At 39.6% G+C, this 21,823-nt stretch overlaps 1 non-coding gene across 1 annotated transcript; it reads right to left on the bottom strand.

Moving 5' to 3' along the window:
• Nucleotides 1-19,916: 19,916 nt before the first annotated feature.
• Trnan-guu (transfer RNA asparagine (anticodon GUU)) lies at nucleotides 19,917-19,990 on the bottom strand. The gene has a single exon. It is a non-coding gene; the product is annotated as a tRNA-Asn (tRNA).
• Nucleotides 19,991-21,823: the final 1,833 nt, after the last annotated feature.

Raw genomic sequence — 21,823 nt, 5'->3', positions numbered from 1 at the left:
GTCTTAGGTTTCTACAAACCAGAAATCTTAACTAAGAAACATCCCTGTGTTCTTGATTATTTGGATAATTAAGAATTATGTCTGGCATTCCACTGATATCAACTACCATATTTTTCTATTATTCTATAATACCTCACAATAAAATCCAAACACATTAAAGACTAAAGCAGAAATTATAACTGACTTCTGAAATTTCTAAAACATGCAGTTTTCACGTAGCCTATAAAAATCTGATATCTTATCTTATAAAATATGGAAACAGTAGGAGACATGTCCCAAATAACCTCTCCAATATTTTTCGTTTGTTTTGTAAAGAGAATAAGCCCCTCGTGAGACATTTTTAACCTAGTTATTGACTGATGGTCTCAAGTCTGTTTTATCAGGAAGCTTTGCTACCCATTTTGACAGCCTATTTTTGGTACAAGAATCTAGGCCAAATACAGTGTTTCTTGAATAATTTCTGGATGAAAACTTTTAAAATTTTTCTGTCCATGTACTCTGAGTTTGGAGGGTTAAAATTATATTAAAACCCACCATAAGGCTGTGAGTATAGCTCAGTAGTATGTGCGTAGCGTGTGCCTAGCATGCGTGAGGCCCTGGGTTCAATCCCCAGCAGCATACCAAAAAACAAACAAACAAAAACAGAAAAAAAAATCAAAACAAAACCCAATCTATAATGCAAAGTGTTCTGTTAGGTATTCCAATAAAATATATTTCTCTAAAGAAAATGTACTTATTCCATTTGAAGCATGAAATTTGCTGTGTAGCAAATGTGTCTGGAGTGGGCACAATAAATGTAAACCTCTGTTTAGTTTAAAATTAGTTTATCAGCTATCCCCAGTGGACATTTAGTATACAGTCCTTTCCCTCAAAAATTTTGAGACATGGGGAAAAAATATTATGGAGGATATAAAATTACTTCTAGCTCTAAATAGTGTTATTACTTATAAGGAAATTCTAAAATGGAAAAGAAGAAAGTATTTTTAAGTATGTGTTAAGGCCAGTGAGTGGCTCCTTTTTCTCCTGTAAGAATGCCAGATAACATAATAATGTATATAATAACAGCAGATGTCATCTGCAAGAGCACAGATACCTTTGTGAGAAGAAGCCAACTACCTGGAAAGCAAAGGTAGCTATGGAGCTCCTCACTTGCATGTGTTCTTTCCAAGACACAGCACTTAATTTTGCATTTGTCATTTTGCATTCTCTTTCTTTCAAAACAAACAAAACCCTCCAAAATTGCCTAAGCAATAGGCTCCACAAAACCTGGATCTGCCCCCACGTAAACAGTATGTCCTTTGCATAAAATGAGTATGTTATTTGGCTAAGCTATTTCAAAACTTTATAACCAGACAGATACACCAGGTTCCTGGGTGACAAAATTCAATACTTTTAAAATGTCAACTCGCAAAGTTAAATTGCATGTGCAATAAATATTCCAACTGTATATAGAAAACACAACAAACTGGGAAACATGTGGAAAAAAATAAGGGTGACTAAGAAATTGGTGAAAAAGATGATCACTTGAATGTGAGGTGCTGGGTTAAGGAGAAAATGGCTGGTTTTTTAGATACAAAAGCATTATGAATCTTCAATAGTTTGAACAATGTGGCACTGATAAAAAATAAATGTGGTGATCAAAAGAAACATAAGGACATACAAAAATTAATAAACAATAAAAAAGTATGCAAATTTGATAGGAAAGGAAAAACGTTAATAAAATGCTAATGGTGTAATTGGTTAGATTTGGGAGTGATTCTTAATTATACCCCATTTACTCAAACAAAAAATAATGAAATACTTTTAAAGATTAAATTATAGATAAATTATAAGAAAATAAGCATCAATATTTAAACTAATAATTAAGTCCTACAGAGGAATGTTTTAAAGGCTAGAAGTAATGAAATGAGTTACAAAATGAAATATAACAGAACTGAAAATATAAAAATTAAAAATATTTGCACATAAAAAGTCTATTACCCTAATTAAAGGCAAACAATATATGCAAGTAAAATGCTTTCTGCAAGTATATAAGATTAATAATGAGCTTATATAAAAAGCTCAATGGGTATAAGCGCCAAGATACTGATAGGTTAACGTGAAAAAAGCACGCACAATTTGGCAGGCCTTCAAAAATGTCAACATGGAGTTGTCATATGAGTCAGCAACTGTACTCCCCATGTCCCCCCAAGACAAATGAATATATATATGTCCACCCAAAAACTTGTACATAAATGTTCATAAAAGAATTGCTCATAATAGTCAAAGAGCAGAAAAATGGCCTATGTCCACACAATAGAATATTGTAGAGTAATAAGAGGGAAGATGTACTGAGACATGTTACAGTGTGGTTGACTCTTGAAGACTTAAGGTTAAGTAAAAGGAGGCAGTCCTGAAAGATCGTATATTGTGTGATTCCATTTATATGAAATATCCAGAATAAACAGACATATAAAGACAAAAAATAGACACTTGTGGTTGCCTAGGCATGGAAGGGGTTAAGGAGTGTAGAATACAGAGTGAATGCTAATGGATATGGGGTAATAGGTACAAGGTTAATTGTGATGATGGCTGCTCTGATTATACTAAAACCACTGAAGTGTATACTTTAAATCGGCAAATAGCATTGCATGCTAACTATATCAGTATATAACACTGCATATTGTGTGTTACCATACAATATCATAAATGGCTTTGTTATAACAATGGTGGGGTGTTTTGTTTTGTCTTGCTTGAGACAGGGTCTGGCTATGTAGTTCAGACAGCCTCAAACTGGAGACCCAACTGCTTCCCAAATTCTGGGATTATAGATATGGACTACCAGGCCTAGCTCAGGTGTTATTATTATTATTTTGATGGTACTGTGGTTTGAACTCAGGGCCTTGCCTGCTAGGCAGGAGCTCTACCACTTGAACAGCAGTTCAGTCCTTGATGTTATTTTTTTTTTACAGTATGCACATTCAAATCACAGAATAAAGTTAATAAACAAGGAAATGATTGACATTCTTAATAATCAAAGAAATACAAATCAAAGTAATAAGGCGATAGTATTTTTGTGTGAGCCTGCTTTTCGAAGCTGAAACAAAATACCTACGATAAACAAGGAGAGATTTATTTTGGTTCACAGTTGCAGGCATGCTCATGTGGCACTTTTGCTTTGGGTGTGTGGTGGGGAAGCTCCTGGCAGAGGATATCTGCTTACATCATGACTGGGGAGCAGAGGGACAGAGACAGGAAGGGGAGGGTTTCAGTATATCCCTTTCACCGGCATGCCCAGTGACCTGACTTCCTCCCACCAGGCCACCACCTCCCAGTAGCACTACAGGCTGGTGACTAGGTCTTTAGCATATGAGCCTTTGGGAGACATATAAGATCCAATTTCACTAATTTGATTTCAAAATAATGGAGGGATAGTTTCTAAATAAAATTTCTCACCACTATTAGATATTTTTGATATTTTTGTTTCTTTAAGATAGCTACACAACAAGTTTCCTTAGCTAGGATATATTTGATATATTGTAAGAACTTTTGCAAATGCCAAAATGTACCTCAAGCACAGCAATAATAAAAAATAAAGAAGTAAAATAAAATTATTTTAATACACTACCTCTATAATTTAAAAAATCTAAGAGGAAAGATAAAACTGTAATACAATAATAACTACAGTGTAAGGCACTGTATGATTGTGGCTTACAAATGCTAGAATGAGCACCAGATATACAGAGAAGAGTTTGAAACTCAGTGTTTCAATGTTTTAGGTGCAAGTGACTTTGCACTTCTAGGATGTTCCCTCTCCCTCCATCAAAAGTCAACTCAGAGCGTGGTATGGTGGTATACACCTATAATCTGAGCACTCTGTAGGCTGAGACAGGACAATTCCAAGTTCAAGGTGAGCCCAGGCTACATAGTGAGATCCGATCTCATAAAAGGGAGGTGGGGGTGGGAAACAGGTACCAGATGTGAAAGTGAATGTCTATAATCCCAGTTCTTGGGAGGTAGAGATCAGTAGGATTTATAGTTCAAGGTGAGCCTGAGGAAGAAGTTAGTGAGACCCCATCTCAACAAGGTTTGGTGGTACACCCTGCATTTCCAGCTATTTGGCAGACATAGATAAGTGGAACAAGGTATGATGCTGGCCCAGAGCAAAAAGCAAGGGTCCCATCTGAAAAATAAAGTCACTTTTGACCCTTTGGCTGGAGGCTGGAGGCTGACTTGCCTAGGAAACACAAAGCCCTGAGTTCCAATGCCAATACTACCAAAAAAACGTCAGTTCAGTGACCACCTGCTTATCGACACCTCACCTTGGCAGGTACAAAACACCTCAAATGTGTATCCATATTACAAGATATCATGTATCTTTCCTCACTTTTAATTATGTTCTATGACTGTATTTACAATAAACATTTACTCCTCAAACTGTTTCCAACTTGGCTTTTTTCAATATATTTTTAAACAGTATAGTATATAACCTACTTTAAATTATTACCAATAGAATCAAATATGGCAACCTCTTTGAAGAAAAGCTACTTGTTATCAGAATGGAATAGTTCTCATTCTTCTGAGAAACATCTGTGTGGCAACATTCTAAATAAAATGAGCTTAAATCACTCATTTTAGTGTGGTGTAATTTTGAAATATTTCTTTTGGGCAAAAGATATAAATGTTCATATAATTCTCATCATTGGTAACTTGGCTTACAAAACTCCTCAAAAAAAGATAGAGATAATAAAATGAAGACTGAGGAAGAACCGGATTTTAATGAAAAGTTACAATTTATAAATTTTGACTTTTCATTGCTCTTGTTTTGGTTACTTTGTTTTGAGACAGAGGCTCACTGTATAGCCCAGGCTGGCCTTGAACTTGCAATTCTTCTGCCTTAGTCTCCAGAGTGTTGGGATCACAGGCATGTACCCGACTAAGCCTGACTTAATTTGATTTTTAAAACACTGAAAGTTTGGCTGGTGATACAGCTCAGTGGTAGAGCATTTACCTAGCTTGCACAAGGCACTAGGTTTGAACTGCAGCACCACAAATAAAGAGATAAATATAAAAAATAAAATACTGAAAGTTTAATAAAATGTCATTGCTGTGTGTCTAAAGTATCTCCATTCCTAACTCCCTTCTGCCCCAAGCCAGCAAATCAAAATGCTGTGCAATCGTCCTCCCGACGGTTACTAATTTTCAATAGAATTATTGAGACCAAAGGCTGAATGCATTTGAGCTCCAACTCTAAAGCACAAAGTCTGTGTGCTGCTGCATCTTACACTTGCCTCAGCCAATCAGAACACAATGTTGCCGTGGAAACCCTCATGCTTATTATGAAATAACTCTAATCACTTGATATTTTAAGGCTATACCTGTACACACAATATTATTGTAAAAATATATTTATAAACCATCAACATTTCAGAAAAAAAAGAGAAAATTTATCATCCCCGCTGCTTTGCCCAATTTTCTTTCAGTGCATACTCATATTCATTTCCCATATGCCCTAAACTCTTGTATAGACAAAGAGAGAAAAATCTATATACCCTGACATTTTTTTCTGTGTACACTGCACACTGTGTATTGCATTGCACACAATGGTGTCAGATTCAATTATATTCAGCTATTTTATATCTTCCTTGGTATATGTGAGAGAAGCAGAAACAAAATATAATGGAAGGCAGAAAACTTCCATAGGTTACAAAAGTGGGCAGGATGTTGGTGATATTTTCTGACTGCCCAGTGATGTAATCATAAAATAGTACAGTTAATTTTTAAATGTTGAAACATTTTAATGTTTAACCTCTCCTCAATAACTTTTAAGTCAAAAAAGCAGACAATTGCTGACTATTTAAAAAAATGAAACAATATATTAAAATCTTTGTTATTTAAGTACAACCTAAAGGATTTTACTTTAAAAAATAAAACAAAATAAAATAAAAACAGGACTTTAGGCTGTTCTCAAACTTGCAATGCTCCTATCTCACTTCTTTTTAAATTAATATTTATAAACAAAATGCATAGCTAAAAAATGTTTAAAAGAATAAAAACAGCAACAACTTAAGGGAGACAGGAAGAAATAAATATAAAAAGATTAAAGAAAATAAAACCTGGGAGATGTGGAGTGGCTAAACCACCTCCCTGGGCCCCCTTCAGGTCTCGAAGGTCATTATTGGCAGCATTCATTGGCTGCTGATGGCTCAGAGCTGAATCATCCTTATCTAAACCAAGTGACCTCACATAAATCTGTGTTCTTCTCCAAGGGCTGCCCACATCCAATGACTGATCAATGGACAGATTTAAAGACCCAGTTCTGGAGCCTTAGTGTGGTGCATCTCTGAAGGGTTTCTTGGGCCTCCATGCATGAGGTCAGCTAAGGCTGCTACTGCATCTGCTGCAGCCTCTGCTCTCTCTTCCAATATTACTTCCTTTGCTTCAGAGAGCCCTTCTAGTTAAACTCCTACGTGCAAATCTCAGAGTCAGTTTCTAAGGGCATCTAACCCGAAGCAGCAAGTGCTGAAAGTGGTCCTAGGAAGGAGTCTTTAAAATGAGATCTTGGTACTGGGTCACCCATGGGCACTGAAGACCATCACTGCTAGTAGATAGATCATGATAGCTTCTGACCTGAGGTGGTGATACAATTACTAAACCACTCATGGTGTGAGTAGGAGTCAGATTCTGGGGAAATATGTACTGGCAGGTGCAGTTCTCAGGAGTCTCAGGAGACAGAGATAGTGATAATTGCAAGGATTATGAAATTGGCTCTTGCAGATCATGATGGATGCAATAGAAAAAGACATTGAAATGCTGAGGCTAACTAATCACCATGTAAGGTTGGGCATAAATGCCAGGCAATCTTTTTCTCACCATGTAAAGAGGCCTCATCTTCTATAAGTGAACACTAGAAAAGACTGAGGGTTAAGTTATTGAATATCAGCATAAAGGAGCTTCAGAAGAGGTGGAATTCTCAAGCTACGCCAAATTACTACCCAAAGATAGGACTTATTTTAAGGGAAACTGTTGACTTTAAGACATGGTATGGGGCCATCTTGAGTTCTCACATTCCCCACCCCAAACACACACACACACACACACACACACACACTCTAGACCTACAGAAATACATAGTTCATCCTGTCAAAGGCCAGCATCTTCTCCTTGCTTGAAAATGATGCAGAGTGGTCTGCTTTGTAAGACCACAGGTGTTCTCGCTCCTCAGACCAGTCCTCCCCTTCCGACCATCAGGTGAATAAGTTCGGTTAAGTCAGGAATATAACCCAGCTTGCTGAGGGAGAGAAGAGATTAGGCACCCAAAGGAGTCATAGGACCAAGATAAGACATATCACCAGAAGCCATCAGAGTATTCAGATGTCCACAATGTGGCCACATCCCATAAGCCCACTGCACGTTGAAGATATCATAGGTTGGAAACACATTTAGTACACCCAACCAACTGCACACCATAACTTAGCACACTGTAGAGTACTGTGCTCCTTGGTTGCCTGGGAGGTGCAGCTCACTGCTACTAGCCAGCATCACAGGAGAGTGTGTACTACATATCACTAGCCCAAGAAAAGACCAAAATTTGAAGTATGACTTCTATTGAATGTGTATAGCTTTGGCACCATCATCAAATAAAAAAAAAACGCTAAGTCAGAGTATGTTGAGTCAAGGACCATGTGCATTTGGGACTGATGCTGAAACACATGGGTAGAAAATAAGGCTGGATAAAGGAGAGATCAATATGGAGTGCTATGCTGTGAAGCAGTAGTTAACACTGACGGGCACCCTGGAAGGTAGTGATAATATTCTGCAAGCCTTAGAAGCTTGTAGAAAACATGGCTACATTATGAGGGAGGAAACAGTGTAACTTTCATAGCAGATGAGAGAATAAAGGAACAAAAGGCTCAGGAACATGGGACACATGGAAATGCAGTCATCTCCCCTGATACCTGGGGACTATGTTCCAAGACTCCCATGGGTGAAACCTATGTATAGTACTCAACCCTATGTATGGTTTTTCCTATCATAAATGTACAAATTGAATACCTTTTCCATCTTCAGTATGTACTATAATATGCTGTGGCCCTAATTTTTGTGGTTTGGGGTGCAGTAACAAACTAGTACCGGTTTCTTTTTACTTCTTTGTAATTTTGTGAATAGAAGATTTGTTCTTTCCATAAATCTTAGTAACTTCATTGTATGATTTTTGTGTTTCCTTATTAAATTGAGTGCTTTATTTTGTCACTTAAAGGAAGTACTTCATAGTCTCTCTTTGACATACCAGAACTGCCAGTGCCAATACTCTCAAGCTTTGGGATCATTATTAAGGAATAAAAGGATTACCCGAACACAAGCACTGTGACAGTCAATCTGTACCTGAGATGGCTACTCAGTGACTCACAGGCTGGAGGCATGTAAGTTTGCTGGACAAAGGGATGATTCACATCCTGGGCAGGATTGGACAGGATGGTGGGAGACTTCATCTGCCCAGAATGGCATGCAACTTCAAACTTACGTATTGTTCATTTCTGGAATTTTCCATTTAATATTTTCAGATCGCAGTTGACTATGGATAAGTGCTAAAAGTGAAACCCTAAGAGGGACATATATTGTACTATGTCAGGCCCAGAGGACATTCTGCTTAATAGAGCAATAAGGAAAGTAGAGGTGAAGAAAACCAGCATTCCAGTATGCCATCCTCTCAGGCTGACATTGGCAATGCTGATACAGAACTGGGCTGCCTGGTATCAATCTGTGGGGACGATAGAGCCTTGCAGTAATGGAGGGCAGAATGTAGACAATTACTGAAATGACTAGCAAGGTGAGACTGGAGAGAAAGAGGTGTGTGGCCCACAGAGAGGTGGGGATGGTCCTTTGAACACGGCATCCAGGGACAAGATGGGTGAGCTGCCAATAAGCACATTGATCAGACCACACAATCAAAAAAAAAAGTCAAAAAAGCTGGCACAGTGGCATGCAGCAATAATCCCAGCACTTGGGAAGCTGAGGCATGTTTGATCATGAGTTTAAGACCAGACTGGGCTACATAGTGAGATCCAAGTGAGCCTGGAGTACGGGGTGAGAACCTGACTCAAAAAAATAAAAAATCTCAGCAGGGCATGGTGGTTCATATCTGCAATCTCAGCTACTTGGGAGGCCAGGGCAGGAAAAAGTTAGCGAGGACTCATCTCAATCAATAAGCTTGGTGTGATGGTACACACCTGTGATGCTAGCTACTCAGGAGGTATTGGGAGGAGGATTACGATCTGAGGCCAGTCCCAGGTAAAAACAAGAGATCCTACCTAAAATATAACTAAAGTATAAAGGGCTGGGGTATGTGGCTCCAGGGGTATAGCACCTATATAGCAAAAGTGAGGCCCTAAGTTCAAACCCCAGTACCAACAAAAAAAATCCGTGTAATTAAAACATGAATATATAATCAGAATGGATATGCTTGGTAGTGGACAGAAATTCCCACGTTGGCTCTTGGCTCTTTGGGAAACATCAAATGGAAGCTCTAAACTGCCTTCTGCTGTCCCAGCTTAACTAGTAAAGAAGAAACAATATCACATTGCAAGGAAAATGGCAGAGATTACTGTCAACTTTGAAGATGCAAAGAATAAATGCAGTAGAGTTCCTTATCATATCTCCATGGCAGTGCCCCTACAATTATACCTGCAATTGACACAGCCTTTGTGTGTGGTGTGCAACCATCCCACCAGGAAGGAAAGCTAGACACATAGGGTCAGACACAAGCATACATTTCCCGTCTAGCTCCAGGCCCATGTTAATTCCCTCACCCCTAGTCTGGAGGGAACTGGACTATCCAAGCATCTCAGCGACTTGCTCTATTGATGACATCATGGAGGTCAACCAATCAACCAGAAGTCAAAGTACACTGGAGGCTTGGTAAGACACATGGGGCCCCAAAAATGGGAAACACAGAGTCAGAGATTCCACCACACCCATCCATGAAAGTCTGAGGAACACCCCTTCCAAAAGCAATTAACAAATTATTTGTGCTTCATACATCCCACCACTAAGAAAATAGCAAAATTCCTGCAAAGCATTCTTCAGGTTTCATACTCAAGAATATTGCTTCAGCCTATCTATCAGCAGACATGAAAGGCTGCCAGGTTTGCATGGGTCTCAGAGTAAACAGGGCACTGCACTAAGTCTGGGTTCCAGTGCAAGCATCCCTGCCATGTTGGTCACACAACTTAACATATCTTGTGGTGGGAAAAGATGCCTCGAGGAGTAAATGCAGTCTTTACAATGACAGTAGAAATACAGATCTTTAGAAGTGTGAAACAAGGCCATACCTTGTTCAAATCTATAGCCAATAGTCACACACCTTCAAAACACTTCTTTGAACATGGTACTGGGCTCTGATGACAGTGCCTGACATTAGGCCAGAACTGCCCATCCTAAGTTAATTTTTATCAGCCCATAAAGTTATCCACTGTAAGATGGAAGGGATACATACAGGACCAGGCATAGCAGAGTCAAAGGAGATCATAGGTAAGCAGGTGGCCCAGACCTCCACATCCCCCAATAGTGCCTTTCCCTTAGTCAAAACCTACAGCCAAATTGGGAAGTGGAACTTCCCAATTATCTCTATAATCAAGTAACAAAGAAGGGTAAAGGCTGACTACAGTCCCAATGGGTCAGTCCAGGATGTGGGCACAAGCCAAAAGTGGATAGCAAATACACTGCTACACTACTTAGGAGAGACCCTGAAAGGTAGCAGACCAACACTTTCCAGTGGGCAGGGTTTCAGGCCATCTGTATGGAAAGAGAAATGGCCCAAAGAAAGAATATATACAGACTCATGGCCTTGAGTGAAGGTCTTGGCAGGTTGGTCTCTAAAGAAGACTCAAAAAATTTTGCCACTCCCTTACTGTCTTATTTCCATCATCAGATGGAGCTTACGTTCCCTCCTTTTGAATCTTGGCACAGCCAATGACTATTTTGACTGGTAGAATACAGAGGGAATAATAATTGGGGACTTCTGTGCCCAGGCATTAAGAAAGTCAGGCATCTTCCACTTTCTTCTAGAGTCCTGAGTTGCCAATTAAAAACCAAGTTACTCTGCTCAAGAGAGAGGCCTTGCCAGATGAGATGTCCCAGGGACAGAGATCACATGGAAGGGCATGGAGGTGCCAAATGTCTAGTTGCAACCCAAATGTCACTGCAACTACATGAGGGTCCTCAAGTAACAGCAGGAACAGCATTGCTTAGCTGAGCCCCAGCCAACTCAGGGAACCAGGAGATGTGATAAAATGGGAGTTGTTTTAAGCCACTGAGTTTTATAGTGTGTTGTTCTGCAGCAATGGATGGCTAAAACAGAACTTAGTGTTTGGAAATGGTGTCCACCTTAAGAAATGAAAACTAGCCTGGTTCAGGTGGCTCATACCTGTAATCCTAGCTACTCAGGAGGCAGAGCTCAAGAGGATCATGATTTGAAGCTTGCCCTGGGCCAATATTTCATGAGACCTTATCTCAAAAATACCCAATTTAAAAAAAGGGCAAGTGGAGTGGCTCAAGTGGTAGAGTACCTGCCTAGCAAGTGTGAGGCCCTGAGTTCAACCCAGTACTACCAAAAAAACCCAAAACAAAACAAAAACTGTGGTATTAGTTTTGGAATCAGGTGGTAGGCTGAGGGTAGGGGTCCTTAACGAGATCTTGAAATTGCTCTTAGAGGCAATATCTTTTTATGTATTAACAGTAAGGTGCAAACACATGGAGAAGACCATGGTGGAACTGTGACCTGCAGTAATGTGGGAAATAGAAAAGGTATGTGAGAGGGCCAAGCATGGTGGCTCACACCAGTAATCCCAGCTACTTGTAGGGTGGAAATAGGAGACTCACAGTCATGGTTCAAGGTGAGCTAAAGCAAAAAGGTAGTGAGACCCTATCTCAAAAAACAACCCAGGCCTGGTGGTTCACTTCTGGAATCCCAGCTACACAGGAGGCAGAGATAGGAGGATGGTGGTTCATGGCCAACCGCAGGCAAAAACTCAAGGCCCTGTCTGAAAAATAACTAAAATAAAAAGAACCAGGGGCCTGGCTCAGTGATAGAGTGTCTGCTTAGAAAGTGTAGAACCGTAAGTTCAAAGCCCAGTTCTGCATAAATAAATAAATAAATAAATAAATAAAAGATTAATTTTTTAAATGGTACCTGAGGAACCTATGGTACCATGCAGACTGTTGAAAGTGCCAACTGTTTTCAGTGTTACTTTCTTTTGAGCTGCCTATGAAAAGGTACTTGTGGAATAAAAAAAAAAAGTGTACAGTTTTCAAGTAGAATTTAGAGGAAATATAAAGGAACCAGGTTTTACTGGGTTTGGAAGCAATGCTGCTTCTCCGTGCTAGTCTCTCTGAATGACAAAAGCCTCTCAAGGTAAGAAATGGGCTGTGGGGGGTGGAGAATCAGTCCAGGATAGTGGAGATAAAAACCTGCCTGGGCTTGAGCACACTGAGCCATAAAGTTCAGATGAAGAGTGAGACTAAGACGCTGTGTTAAAACCTCAGGCAGATTTTAAGTGATGCGTCATAGAGCCTTTCAGCTAAACTGGACTTCTAAGAATTGCAAGGGTATGCCTCACACACCGTCTTGACTAAATGACAGGGCTTCTAAGAATCATAGGGATATCATCCCAGAAAGCTTTTACATGACTGGCTCAGAAAACAGTGCAAGTATGGCTCTTACCAAGTGGACCTGATCACAATGTAATACAAAAGGAGCACACATTGCTCTTAAAGGAACTAAATCCATTTGTGCTGAATGGGAGAGAGACACTTTGGAACAACAACAAAGGTAGAAGAAGTCCCTCTAGCTTCAAAGTGGACCATTTACTGTGAAAAGTGAATGATAGCTGGTGGAGTGGCTCAAGTGGCACAGCTGCTGCTTTGCAAGTGTGAGGACATGAGCTCAAAGCCATGAGTTCAAACTCCAGTACCGCTAAAAAAAAGGAAATAGGAAATCCCCAACACACACACATACACAGAGTGAAGGACAGGACTGGATTGGCCCTGCTGGATTCCCAAATTACTATGAATCAGTGACTGCTATGCTGCCCCTTTTAGTCTATTCCAGCTTTCCTGTCCCTGCTTCTTTATTTTATGTTGGGCAACTGGGGGGTACAGATACCTGATTTCTTAACGGAGAGACACAAAAAAAGGCAAAGCTAATGTGGGAATAACCATTATTTTATTTTAAAACATTAAAAACTACAGAACTGGGCTTGAAGACAGAGTTTTAAAACAAACAGTAATACTCAACATAGACAAAATTTTGTTGAACATGGGCTAATCTTCCTTTCTGTACCAGTTTTTCTCAACTGTTTCTCCTCATCTCTTTTGGAAACTAAAATGTTAGTGTGGCATTCAAGTGAGGAAAAGAGACAGGAGCTAAAGATGTCAACATGAACAGAACTGTTGCGAGTGTTATTTTAAGCAGCAGAGTACATATTTAATGAAGGGGAAGTGAGGCACAACAGTCTCAGTCTGTGCTAACTGGATAGTCACAAGAACCTAGTTCTCTAGAGCAAGAGGAGCTGTGCCTTGGGTGTAAGAGGCTACACCTAAAGAAACACACCTGAGAAACCCCATCAGCACCTGTACCTGGTTTGCCTGATAGGCTCCTAGATTGAAGCTGATCCCTTGCTGCTCTTACAGGAGGGGACAGTTGTATTTTGTATGTGGGAGGGATGTGAATTGTGGTCCAAGGGTGGACTGTGAAACTATTCTTCAAAAACCACCCTGAATGATTCTTCCCCACCCAGTGTGCACCAACTGCTGTTCCCCCCCCAAGCTCATTCTACCCCCCACCCCCAAATCTGGGCCAGCCCTGTGATTACCCAGGCCATAGAACACAAAAAACTGATATGCTAGGACTTTTGAAGACAGGTGTCAAGAAGACCAGGCAACTTTCACTTCCTCCCTTTTTGATAGTTAAGCCAATATCAGTGACAAGACATCTCACATAACTAAGTTGCATTGAGTTACTTTTCTTCAGATAATCTAGTGAGTGAGTGGGCATGTGACCATCAAGTCAACTTAATTTTTCATTTATGGCATCATCAAGAAGTTGGCTGGCCTGACAAACAGTAGAACTGCCTCTTAAAGACATAACTGAACCAAAGCCAAAGTCATCATGGCTCAGATTGTGATACGCATTGGAAGTCAATGCCATTGTATGGTCCTGTGTCTCTAATACATGGAGTTCATGTGTCTGGGAACCAACAATTGGAAGGAGGAGTGGAATAACTTCTTGTTAGCCTACTTGAGAAATGTATGCTTCCTGTATCCATGACTCTAGGCAGAATGCTTCCAGGAAGGAACACAGCAAGACTCTCATTAAACTTAACCTTGACCTCCTCTAGGTCACTTTGGGCTCCTTATGTCAATAGACCAGCAGGCTAGGAAAGGAATCATCATTCTGGCAGGAATACTTGACCATGATCATCAGAAAAAGGAAGGGTGGCTGTTACAGTATGGACAGGGAAGAAACATTGACAGACAGGTGACTCATGATACCTGTTGGGACACTCCTTCAACATAATGATAAATAAAGAAATGCAGAATTGACAGCCTATGAAGGGTTTGATGAGCATAGGTTCAGACCCTTCAGGATTGTTGTCTCACACAAGCTTCCTAGAACAGAACTAACTGGTGCTAGTTGAAGGCAAGGGGAGTCTAAAATGGATAGAAGAGAACAGAGATGATGCCCGGCTGCAATGGCCAGTAGCACAGTTCATCTCACTAATCTCCCTCTTGGAATTTCCCCAGAACAAGAGAAAATTCCTTGGAATTCCCCAGGAATCATGAAGATGTTTCTAGATGGGACAAACTTATTGTATGAAGCAAATGAATTAGATCAGTAGAAGGGCACTTCAAATTACTTCCTGTTGCTGTTGGCTGCATCCCACTTCAGGAATTACTGAAAGATGCTGTGTCCAAGGCTATGACCCCTTCACTGGGTAGTCCACATCCAATGACTGCTGGATGTGGAATTTCAAAGGCCTGCTCCCTTGCCTTGATTTGGGACATTTTTGAAAGGCTTTCTCAGTTTCAAATTTTCCAATGGGATTACTTAGGGTCTCTGTTGCTATGGCATCACATTTCAACTCCACCCTCTGCCACATCTCATTTCCCTTGTTCCCTCAGACATGCTTTTCCTTCAAGCACTCCTCAATAAACTGCTAGTCCCCAAATCTCAGCATCACAGGGTCTGTTCCCTAGAAGCCGTATTAGTGCCAAGTTGTTAAACACACCCAAGGGTGCATGAATACAGGCAGTTCTCCATTTTCCTCTCAAATTCAGCCGTGTTCAAGTGTTCCCATTGTTTTATGTCCTCCCCAACTCTTGCAAGTGTGAGAGTTTAAAATTTTTTCAATCTGGTACTTAAGTAATTTATAGTCTACTGATTAGTAATGAAGTTTAGCATCTTTTGTATGTTTATTGGCTATTTGGATTTCTTGTTCATGTCTATTGCCCATTTTTCTATTAGGTTATTTCTCTTTTTTTCTCTTTCTTCTCCTCTTCCTCATTCCTCTTCTCCTTCTTCCTTTCCCCTCCTCCTTCTTTTCCTTTCTTTACTAATATTCTGTACATGATCCCAGTGTTGTTTTAATGATACACAACTCTTGACATGCCATTTCATTTTTCTAATAGTGTCTTTTGATGAGCATAACCTCTTTGACTTTCATGTGACCTAATTTATCTAAGTTTGTGATACATGGAGATTTTCTTCTGTGTTAAGAACATCCCTATTATGATGTTATAAAGATATTGATCCAAATTACCTTCTAAAAGCATTATTATTTCACTTTCACATTTATGTTCTATGATCCACCTGGAATTGAGTTCTGTGTATGCTGTGTTGTGTGGGTTAAATTTTGTTTCCTTATGGATGACAACCAATTTTTTCCAGACTATATGTTGAAAATTCAGTCCTTTCCTGAATGTTCCTTAGGGCCACACTTCTTCTTCTTTTTTTTTATGGACTATTTTTCAGAACAGTTTGAGATTTACACACTTTGAGAAGATAGTGCTATATACCCCGTGTCCAGTCTTGCCATTAACATCTTGCATTAAAATGGCACATTTTACAATGTTGAGCCAATTTTGATACATTATTATTAACCAAAGTCCATACTTCACTTAAATGTCCCCAGTTTTTACCTAATGTGTTTTTCAAGACACCATGTTACATTCACTTGTCCTGCCTCCTAGGCGCCTCTTGGCTGCGACATTTTCTCAGACTTTTCTTGTTTTCAAGGACCTTGACAGTTTGAGAAGTAATGGTCAAGTACTTTGTAGGATAACTCACTATTTGTCTGATATTTTCACTGAGGATACACTAGAATTGTGGGTTTAGGGAAATAGGAACACAGAGGAAAGTGCTACATAATATCAAGGGTGCAGATCATCAACATGACTATTTCCATTGATGTTGACCTCGATCCCCTGACAGACTATTTTTAGGCCTCATCTATCAAAATTCAGAGAAATAAAATTAAAACTCACGTTAATATCGTTCATTATTATGCATACAGAAACAGGGCAGTTATGTTTCTTCGGGGATTTTCCCTCTAAACCTGACATGATATGACATCAGGTACAGGTGTTAGAAATGAAAATGGAGACATATTAGTCACATCACTTTCTCCCAACCTCCACTGTGATTTAAAGAAATGTTTGCAATGTAAAACATACTTAAAATGGACAAGTTCTATAACCCTTTTGACAGACCTGTGATTTTTGTCTATTGATTATCTATTTTCTTTTGAATTACATGAATATTATATTCTCTAATGAGTTTTTAAACCATAGCAATTGGTTCATTTTTTATTATATTACTTCTGTAAGTTTTTTTCTGACTTTATACATGCACTTAAGTATACAACCATTTATTAGCAATGTCAAGAACATATTTACATACTCAGATACTCAACACAGCTTTTAAATGCTATTCAGCCTTTAATTGATACTCTAAATGTTCTCAACATACATCTGGGCTCGGTTAGCATTACATAATAAAGAAATCAAGAATAAAAAGAAGCTCCCTGGAAATAGCATTTATTACAGCATCTATAACCAACACACATTAAGGTTTTATAAAACCAATACATCCATAAACATTTGGCAAATTTTTCTGAAATGTTTCCCACTTTCTTATCTATATGCAATGGCCGCGTGAAAGGAAGCTAGCTAACTGTTTGCCCATATATAAGATCATCTGCTTACATTAGAGGGCAGTTTTTGTAATCAGTGCCCTGCCTCCATTCGCCTTCAATCTTCCTTCTTTATTTTCTGGCCTGCAAATCCTATTAATCCCCCAAATAGGGTAAAGCAGAACATACTTAGAAATTTAAGATCAAACTCAAAACTAACACTTAAGGACCTGACAAGAGCAAACCCTGGTATTATCTCACAAAGATGTTCTGAAACAATAAGCATACTATTTCCCAAACATCTCCCTAGAGGTAAAAGAACCCCTAAATTCTAGACTACCTCCTATTGCCTGAATCCATTCTTTCAAAATTCTAGTCCTCTTCCATATTCTGCTCCAACCTGCCTGTGTCTGTTATTCTTGCCTTCGATACCTAATGCTATCAAAATGTTACCCAAAGACACAATGCAATTAAGATTTCATATGCTGACAGAATTCTCTTTTGAATAAAATTGAGTAGTACAATGAATGTGTAATTAACAATGCCCTTTAGCATTCCATGAATGTTGCATTTTTAAATCTCCTTCATGACATATGGAGCAAAATATTAATGAAACTTCATAAAAAAACTGAAATATTACTTTGGTTTTGCTTGTCTGTTTTGAGACAGGGTCTCAATATATAGCTCTGGCTGACCTCAAACTCAGTATGCAGCTCAGTCTAATCTCAAGATCACTATGGAGCCCAGGCTGGAATTTGTGATTCTCCTGCCTCAGCCTCCTTAGTTCTAGGATTACAGGCATGTACCACCATACCTGACTACTTTGGATTTTGAATTAACTAATTAATTGAGTAACTATTTTAGAGGAGAGAACTTTCAAGTAAACAGTACAGCAGTGAGGAACATGGGCTCTGGGCCTGACTACCTAGGTTCAATCTGAGATGTCATACAAACTTCTCAGCCACACTGTGCTTCAGAGGCCTTGTCTATGCTGTGGCAATAACAGGACCTAGAGAAGGGCTGTGAGGCTTACGTGCATTAGTCCACAGAAGCACTTAGAACAATGCCTGGCAAGTAATCCCATTCAACAACTGTTAGGCTGTATTAATGCTTTGACTTGGGTAAGTCCCATGCAATTCATGTGTTGCAAGGTGATCCCCAAGTCATAGGTATTTGAAAGAGGGGCCCTTGGGAAGCAATTAGAATTGCAGGAGCTTATGAGTGTGGAGTCCAAGGATGGCATTAGTGGCTTTATAACAAGAGGAAGACAGACTCGGGCTAGCAAGTTTGCTCTGCCTCACCAAGTTACTGCCATCCCTATCACAGGACAGCCCTCATCAGATGGCAGCCACAGGATCTTGAACTCTGTAGCCTTCAGAACTGTGAGCTGAGTAAACCCTTCTTCTTTACAAATTACCCAGCTTGTGGTATCCAGTTATAGAAACAGAAAAAGACTAACATAAATAATATATAAATCTAGTGTGAAATACAAAGACCATAAAACTATGTATTTGCAGAAATAAGATGATTTGTGCTATTTTTTCTTTTCTTTTTTAATAATCGGGTTCTTGCTGTGTTATTCAGGCTGCCCTCTAACTCCTGGGTTCAAGTGATCCTCCTGCCTCAGCCTGCAGAATATCTGGGGTCTACAGGCTGCTGCCACCATGCCAGCTAATGCATCAGCTTTCGTGCTTTTGTTTAAAACTGTCTCAAGTTTTTGTAATCTATATCCAAGACAATGATTATGATGGGACGAACTATGGTTACTTTTCGAAGGTAGCATACACTTACAGAGTAAAGGGCAAAGTATTTTTGAGAGGTTTTTGCATTTTGTGAAGTAAAAGGTGATATGCTTATAGAAAGTTGAAGAAAATATGAAAGCAGCTTCGCTTTTAGTCTTTCTCAAAATTCTTTTCTTTTTAACAATCACACAGTCGTAAAATAGATTTTCTCCTATTCCAGAAAATGGGGGAGGGAGAATAAAGCAGAATGATGGAGGGGGCGGATTCAACTATGATACATTGTAAGAACTTTGGTAAATGTCACAATGTAGCTCCAGATTTAAAAAAAAAAAAGTTTCTTTCTCAATGGATGGGAATTTTTGCGGGTTTTTTTCATTTTCTACAAAAAGCTAACACTTCAGTATAAAAAGTAGAAGAGAACATATAAACGCTGTTACAACAGTGCACACACCAAGGATTTATTACGACAAATTTTATTTTTGGACTTATTAACACGAAGAACAGGAACGTTTAAGTCTAGATGAAGGGCATGTGTACCCTGACGGGGAACCGATAGGCGGGGAGCCGGGCTTCAACAAAATGGGAGAGTTGAAGTTCAGTTCGCCGTTGAACTTGACTCTTGAAATTCACGCATTCGGAGAACCTAAGGCTTTTCTGGGGTCGCGCGCAAACCCAGACCCTCCGGGGACGCGCAGAGCTGGGGCGGCGGCGCGGACATTCCAGGGCCCGCCCCTCCCCGCGCGCGCCCGTCCCTCCCCGCTCGTGCCCGTCCCTCGCCCCCGCCCATCCCCGCGCGCCCGGCGAGGCTGCTCCCGGGAGCGCAGGCAGCACCCACCTGGCTGCGGCGAGCGGAAGGCGGGAGAGGAGAGGCCCCCGCACGCCCGGAAGCCACCCGCCGGTGGGCCCCAAAGTCCGCTCCAGTCCCTGGAAATCCACCCGGTGTAGCCCATTGGCCCGAACGAGATTCGTGCAAAATTATCGGCTACCAGCTCATAAAACAGATAAGCGTCCCTGGGTGGGCTCGAACCACCAACCTTTCGGTTAACAGCCGAACGCGCTAACCGATTGCGCCACAGAGACTTTGATGCCGTCAGCTTCTTCAGCCATAGCCTTTATGAAGAATAATAAAGGCAGCGCGAACCCTTTCATTTTCTACTTCCTGATTCGAATTAGGACTGGAATTTTTTATTCAATATTCTTGCACCTCTTAACTCTGACTTTCACCTTTAAAGTATATTCGAAAATTATGCAACAAGATTGAGCAGAATTACACATTGCAACGCGTATTAAAATACTGTGGCTTTTTTTTCGTCCCCTCCCACCTCCAGTTTAGAGTGTTCTCTTTCAGGAAAATAACTGTTTCCGATTAGTTGCCTTTTATAAGGAAATACATTGTTCATCTTATGAGTTGAGAAACTTTCCTTTTGTTTAAAACTATCTGTCCAGGTTTTTTGCTGGCTTATCTTTACGATTTACTTTTGTGGCCTCTTCTATGTCATCTGAATCGTATTTGCCTTAATTTTTAGATTTGGGTATTCCTAAAAGCATATACATATATACAGTCCCTTATTTGCTTGTTTTGTACTAACCTGCAGTGCAATTATTAGTCACAGTAACATTTTGTTACTAGAAAGGGAAGTCAGAAAAAGCTACAGTAACCTTTCTCTGTGCAGTGTAGTTAATTGCTCAATCTGTGCTTGTTTCTCCCCAGAAGTAGTTTATAACCCGCATTTAAACCATACCATATCAAACACCCATCCTATAGGATTTTTATAACCTAATTTGAGGAAAGAGAAGTTACAGAAGAAAAAAAAATATGATCTATGGCTAACTCTTGGCAATTCTTAACACCAAAACACTGCTTGCAAACATACTCTATAGGAAAAATCTTTTCTTTGAGTGAATGTTTCCTTGATGCCTTTTAAGGTACTTTTCAAAACTCCAATCTTTTTGCTAACTCTCCTTTCCACCTGAAAGAATTTTACAGTTTCTTCTCGATTACTTGGCACTTAACATTTTCATGTCACTAAATCACTCTGTCCAGAATCCCTTGGAAAGGAATCCATATTGTAATTTATAGAAGTTGTATGGGACATGCTTTAGTCCCAACAACATTTTGAGTCGCGTTGTGTGATGATAACTTACATTGACTTTGGAACCAATTTAGAAGTACCATTCCTTGAATGAGATGTTGAGATGTAAAACAGCCGGGAATTCACACCAAGCTGCACCACATCGCTTTCAACACACTTTTAGTCACTTGAAAATTCTGAATTTGAAAAGTTAAAAGAGAAAAATCTAGGAAATTTTTACAGAGCATATAATGAGTCTGGTTTCATTATGTGAGGTGACCTTCATACCTTCTATTTTATATGCCTGTTAATGTAAGCTAAAACCACAAGGCACTGGCTTTTCTCCTTTAAATGCCAAAGTGAGTGTCCCTCCCCCTTGCTATTGTTCTTGTGACTATCCAGTTAGCACGGACTGAGACTGGTGTGCCTCACTGCCCCTTCATTAAATATTCACTCTGCTGCTTAAAATAATTCCCCCAGCAGTTCTGTTCTTGTTGATATCTCTAGCTCCCATCTCTTTTCCTCACTTGAACTCACACTAACATTTTAACTTCCAAAAAGAGATGTCGAGAAACAGTTGATGAGAAAAACTAATTCCGAAAAGAATATTAGCACATGGTTCACCAAAATTTTGTCTATGTTGAGTATTACTGTTTGTTTTTGAACTCTGTCTTCAAGCCTAGTAATGTAGTTTGTAACATTTTAAAATAAAATAATGGCTATTTTCACATTAATTAGCTTTGCCTTTTTGTGTCTCCTCACTTGGAAATAACTTCAAAAGAATGTATAAATATTTTAAAATATGAAGTGGAATGTGAATGGTTTATTGCAATGATGCCTA

The sequence above is a fragment of the Castor canadensis genome, chromosome 15, assembly GCF_047511655.1.
Source record: "Castor canadensis chromosome 15, mCasCan1.hap1v2, whole genome shotgun sequence".
Taxonomy (NCBI): Eukaryota; Metazoa; Chordata; class Mammalia; order Rodentia; family Castoridae; genus Castor; species Castor canadensis.
The sequence above is the reverse complement of the archived record's forward strand: the minus strand, read 5'-3'. Positions and strand labels throughout refer to the sequence as shown.